Consider the following 6,000-nt stretch of genomic DNA (forward strand, 5'->3'; position numbering starts at 1 on the left):
GAAGGACCTCGGAGAGGCTTCCTGTATTTTCGGAATAAGGATAGTGAGAGAAAGAAGTAAGAGACTAATAGGACTTAGTCAAAATACTTACTTGGATAAGGTACTAACACGTTTTAGTATGGAAAACTCGAAGAAGGGAGAACTACCGATACAGAGTAATGCCAAATTGAGTAAAACTCAAAGTCCGAGTACCGAAGCCGAGATAGCTGAAATGAGCCGAGTACCCTACACTTCCATAGTTGGCTCAATCATGTACACTAAGACTTGTACTCGCCCTGATGTGGCCTTTGTTTTGAGCATGGTCAGTAGATATCAAGGGAACCCAGGCAGAGCTTATTGAATTGCAGTAAAGAATATACTTAAGTACCTTCGGAGGACCAAGGAATGGTTCTTAGTCCTCGGAGGAAGTGATGAGTTAAAGGTGCGAGGGTATAGTGACACAAGCTTCCAGACCGACAGGGACAACTACCGTTCGCAGTCGGGCTGGGTCTTTACCCTAAATGGAGGAGCAGTGACTTGGAAAAGTTCCAAGCAAGAGACCGTAGCTGATTCAACGTGCGAATCAGAGTACATTGCAGCGAGCGAAGCGTCAAAGGAGGCGATGTGGTTGAAGAACTTCATTGGTGATCTTGGAGTTGTGCCTGCCATAAAGGAGCCTATGGAAACTTTCTGTGATAATGAGGGAGCGGTTTCCTTGACCAAGGAACCAAAGGATCATGGTAGATCTCGACATATCGACAAAAAGTATCATTTTATTAGACATCGAGTAGAAGAAGGGCACCTCGTGGTTAAGAGGATATCATCAGAAGATAATCCAGCAAATCCGCTTACGAAGGGACTGAGTAGGGTTAAGAATTTGCAGCACACTAGGAGCATTGTGCTGAAAGACGATATTAGTTTAGATTAGATAGTTTGGAAACATGTAATAGATAAATGTAATTGACATTTGATGATTAAATAAAGGAGTATTATTTATGAGTAAAGATACTGTCTTATGTTAATTGTTTAACTATTGTTTCACTTTGCATGTTTTGACTTCCTGAATAATTGAGTTATTAAGAATAATCGAATTATTCGAATGGTCCACAATCGTTCATATGTTGGAAGTAGGTATGAATGAAGATTGTCATGAATTGGTGTGTAGATTGTCTAAAAGGTATTGGACATAGCAAATGTTTGCTACAACGTTCATGAGTACTTATGAATAAGTTTATAGCATTGGAATAAACCTGTGCTTGCTGGAATCACCTTATGGAATGTGACAAATGGGTGATCGCAAGACGATAATATCATATGGTCTTAAAACCAAGATATATGGTTTGTTGTTTACTAATTGGTTGTGCATTGATAATGCGAAAACGCATCAGTAAATTGATGTCATAAAACGCATTGTTGTGTATAGTTGATTAGTGAATAAGTAAATGCATATAAGTGGAAGTTTATCTGTTACTTTTATCCCAAGAGGGTAAAAGCGATATCAGGGCTCCTCGATGATTTTATTTGACTTATGTGCTGGGCCCGGTCAGGACTGAATTGATGTGTTCAATTAAGTTCTATGTCAAATGAATATGAGATCGAGAAACCAACTGCTGGACAATAAGTTCCATGAGATTGTCTGCACAATATCTAAACAGAGGACTATACGATCCCTTATCTAAAGGACAGGATACTGATATGATCAGAATTTAACAGTGTCTTTGAGTGCTACGATTGCTAATCGGATTGTGTTTGCATATATAGTTACTAGACTTATCCAAGTGGGAGACTGTTGGATTAGTGTCTAAGGCTGTAACTATATTTGGTAAGTACTTGACCCGGTTGTGCATGGTCCTTTTGGGTTGCCTTCACCATAGCAACTTGACAGGATGATTTGTTAAGAGAGAAGAGATATTATTGTTAATATATTATGAGAGTAATATATTAAAGGAATAATAATGTTATTTGATTAATATAAGTCATATATTAATTGAGAATTAATTTTGTGACTTAAAGAGGCTAATTGAATAAAGGGGCATAAACTGTCAAATGTGTGATAGTTATGTTTTGGGCTATGTATCCTTATGGATATAAGGGTGGATGGATTTTAGGTTTAGGAGACCATAAAATCGTCCAAGCCTAATATCTAGGAGGATCTTGGATTGCTTAGGGCCTAAGTTATTCAATTAGGGTTAAGGGTGAAACCCTGGTAGCTCATAGTATAAATAGATCCCTTGGGTGAGGGAAATCGGCACTCATGCAAGGCAAGAAACCCTAGGGCCGATTTCTCACCCTACTCTATCTCTCTCTCTTAAGATCATCTTCTTGCTAGTTGGTGTTCGTAAGCCATTAGAGGAGTGACAATTGTGACTCTAAGCTCCAAGAAGAAGAAGTATCAAGCAAGTAATCCAAGGTATTGTTCTAGATCCAATTTCATTTAATTAGATTCAATTGTTTACATTAGATCTAGTATTGTAAGTCTTGGATTCAATGCATGTTCAATTAGAGAAACCTAGATCCAAACATTAAGGTTTGCATGTGCACATAGGAAAGTTCTTATGGCTCAAACCCATCACTTTTCTCTTAGTTTATTTGTCAATGGTGGTTTTGGTGTTGTAGCATTCGTATTTTGGCATTTCCCTAAAATTGACGATGAATTACTAGACCTGGTAGTACTAGAAGTAGTACTTGGAGAATGAATTCTAATGTAATCATTATATAATTCATACATAGAATCCATAATATATTTCTTTTTCTCCTCCATCTTTTCTTTTCCATAACGATCCTCAAGTAGTATAACCAAATACTTTACTTTGTTCCTCGGGTCAAGAATCAAAGCAAAGTAAAGCAACCAATTCATATTTTCTACGTCGCCAAAATACTTATCAAACTTTACTCTCATTGCCAATGCAATATCACAAATGCTAGCATCAGAAATAGCATCATCCAAGAGTGTACAAATGGAATAAATATCTTCAATGCACGTGTTTGATGTCACGTATAGTGTCTCGGAAATCCTTTCAGTAACATCACAAAATGGTTTTAAAAAATGACACAAATGCCTAACATGTTGCCAATCGCTCGGTGAAGGAATCGATAAACCTGCCTTTTTAATGTTGGAACGAAACTCATATTCCTCTAGATTGTATCTCTCAAAAGTTTTTTCATAAGCTTGGGCAATATTCAACATACAATAAGTAGAGTTCCATCTTGTTGGAACATCTCTAACCAAGTGTTTTGCTGTACCCGAATTAACAAGCTAAGCAAACTTGGTGAATTTACCAATTCTTGAAGGTGATTGCCTAATCCACTTTACCGCCCATTTAATTATCTCAACAACACATCTCATGTGTGTCCATTTCCCATTTAAGAGACACTTATTGGAATTTTGAAAGATTTTTTTTAAAAACTCAATTGCTACGTCATTAGCACTTGCGTTGTCAACGGAAATTGTGAAAACATTTTTTATTCCACAATCTATTAAGCATTTCTCAACCACTAATCCAATATCAACCTCATGATGACTCTCTTGAGGACAAAAACTCAACACTTTTTTTTTTCAATTTCCATTCATTTTCTACAAAATGGGCGGTGAGACACATATAACTTGATTGTTGTGTAGAAGTCCAAGTGTTGCTGGTCAAACAAATCCTACCAATGTTTTTTTTTTTATAAAAGCTCGAAGTTTTTCTTTTTCTTCTTGAAACAATTGGTAGGTATCGGTTGTACTTGTACTTCTACATGGAATTTTAAACATTGGTTGAGTAACACTATTGTAATATTTAAAGCCTGCACCTTCCACAAAACTAAATGGAAGTTCATCAACTACTAACATGTGTGTCAAATCCTTCCTACTCTCTTTTTGATCAAATTACAAGATGTTAATTTGTTTTCATCACCAAAAGCTATTTGTGTTTGACCGGCATTTACTTTAGCCAAGTAAGGCACACATTTTTCTAAATGAGTTAAAAGGTTTTTGGTACCATACCCTTTTCCTTCACACTTGTATCACTCTGAACCACAATGCTTACATTTCGATCTTTCAACTCCCTCTTTGTCCGTAAATCTTTCGAATTCATCCCAAACTTTGGATATTGGTTTGTACTTTTTTGGTTGTCTCTCATTTACTACCATACCCTTTTCCTTCACACTTGTGTAGAAGTCCAAGTGTTGCTGGTCAAACAAATCCTACCAATGTTTTTTTTTTATAAAAGCTCGAAGTTTTTCTTTTTCTTCTTGAAACAATTGGTAGGTATCGGTTGTACTTGTACTTCTACATGGAATTTTAAACATTGGTTGAGTAACACTATTGTAATATTTAAAGCCTGCACCTTCCACAAAACTAAATGGAAGTTCATCAACTACTAACATGTGTGTCAAATCCTTCCTACTCTCTTTTTGATCAAATTACAAGATGTTAATTTGTTTTCATCACCAAAAGCTATTTGTGTTTGACCGGCATTTACTTTAGCCAAGTAAGGCACACATTTTTCTAAATGAGTTAAAAGGTTTTTGGTACCATACCCTTTTCCTTCACACTTGTATCACTCTGAACCACAATGCTTACATTTCGATCTTTCAACTCCCTCTTTGTCCGTAAATCTTTCGAATTCATCCCAAACTTTGGATATTGGTTTGTACTTTTTTGGTTGTCTCTCATTTACTACCATACCCTTTTCCTTCACACTTGTGTAGAAGTCCAAGTGTTGCTGGTCAAACAAATCCTACCAATGTTTTTTTTTATAAAAGCTCGAAGTTTTTCTTTTTCTTCTTGAAACAATTGGTAGGTATCGGTTGTACTTGTACTTCTACATGAAATTTTAAACATTGGTTGAGTAACACTATTTTAATATTTAAAGCCTGCACCTTCCACAAAACTAAATGGAAGTTCATCAACTACTAACATGTGTGTCAAATCCTTCCTACTCTCTTTTTGATCAAATTACAAGATGTTAGTTTGTTTTCATCACCAAAAGCTATTTGTGTTTGACCGGCATTTACTTTAGCCAAGTAAGGCACACATTTTTCTAAATGAGTTAAAAGGTTTTTGGTACCATACCCTTTTCCTTCACACTTGTATCACTCTGAACCACAATGCTTACATTTCGATCTTTCAACTCCCTCTTTGTCCGTAAATCTTTCGAATTCATCCCAAACTTTGGATATTGGTTTGTACTTTTTTGGTTGTCTCTCATTTACTACCGGAACTGAATCATTGGTTGGGCTTTCAAGGTTAATCGTCTCATCTTCAAAATACTCATTCGTTTCAGACATCTACAAGTATATAAAAAAAGTATGAAAATTAAATATGAATTGTATGAAGGTTAAGATATATATATATATAAAAAAGGGGGGGGGGGAGGGGGGGGGGGTGCAAACTGATTAGAGACCCGCTGCAAAAAATAAAATATTCGTCTTTCAAATTACCAACAATTACATATAAAACAGTAACAAATTACCAATACTTACTACCTTGATATTTTCCTTACAAAACCAATACTACTTTCAATCAAACTTGAGATAAAGAGCACAAAAAAAATCTTACTGTTTTCCATATCAAATAATGCCATTAGAGGATCACAATTCAACAATCCAACTAGATTGATATCAACTTAAATAACTAAATTAAGATAAAGAAGGATAAACAAATAGATCAAAATGGTTTCAACACATAAAAAATTCATTCAGTAAGCTTCAGAATATCGACATGCATATATAATACACACACACACACACACACACACACACACACACATATATATATATATATATATATATATATATATATATATATGGCCAAAATTTACTTGATATCCCTAACCATTCTCAAATTGATGATTCAAATTGGTCTTCTTCTTTACTTAAAAGGTACATGCAAAGTTTGAAATCCCTAATTGAATATAAAAGTATTTCTCAAATGTACATTTTGCATATGGTTTCAATATCCGCCCACATGGATTCAGTAAAGTAAAGAGACTAAGAATGCAAAGACCTCTATTAATCATAACATTGGAACGTAGTTCT

The sequence above is a fragment of the Lactuca serriola genome, chromosome 9, assembly GCF_051521515.1.
Source record: "Lactuca serriola cultivar US96UC23 chromosome 9, Lser_US96UC23_V15, whole genome shotgun sequence".
Lineage (NCBI taxonomy): Eukaryota > Viridiplantae > Streptophyta > Magnoliopsida > Asterales > Asteraceae > Lactuca > Lactuca serriola.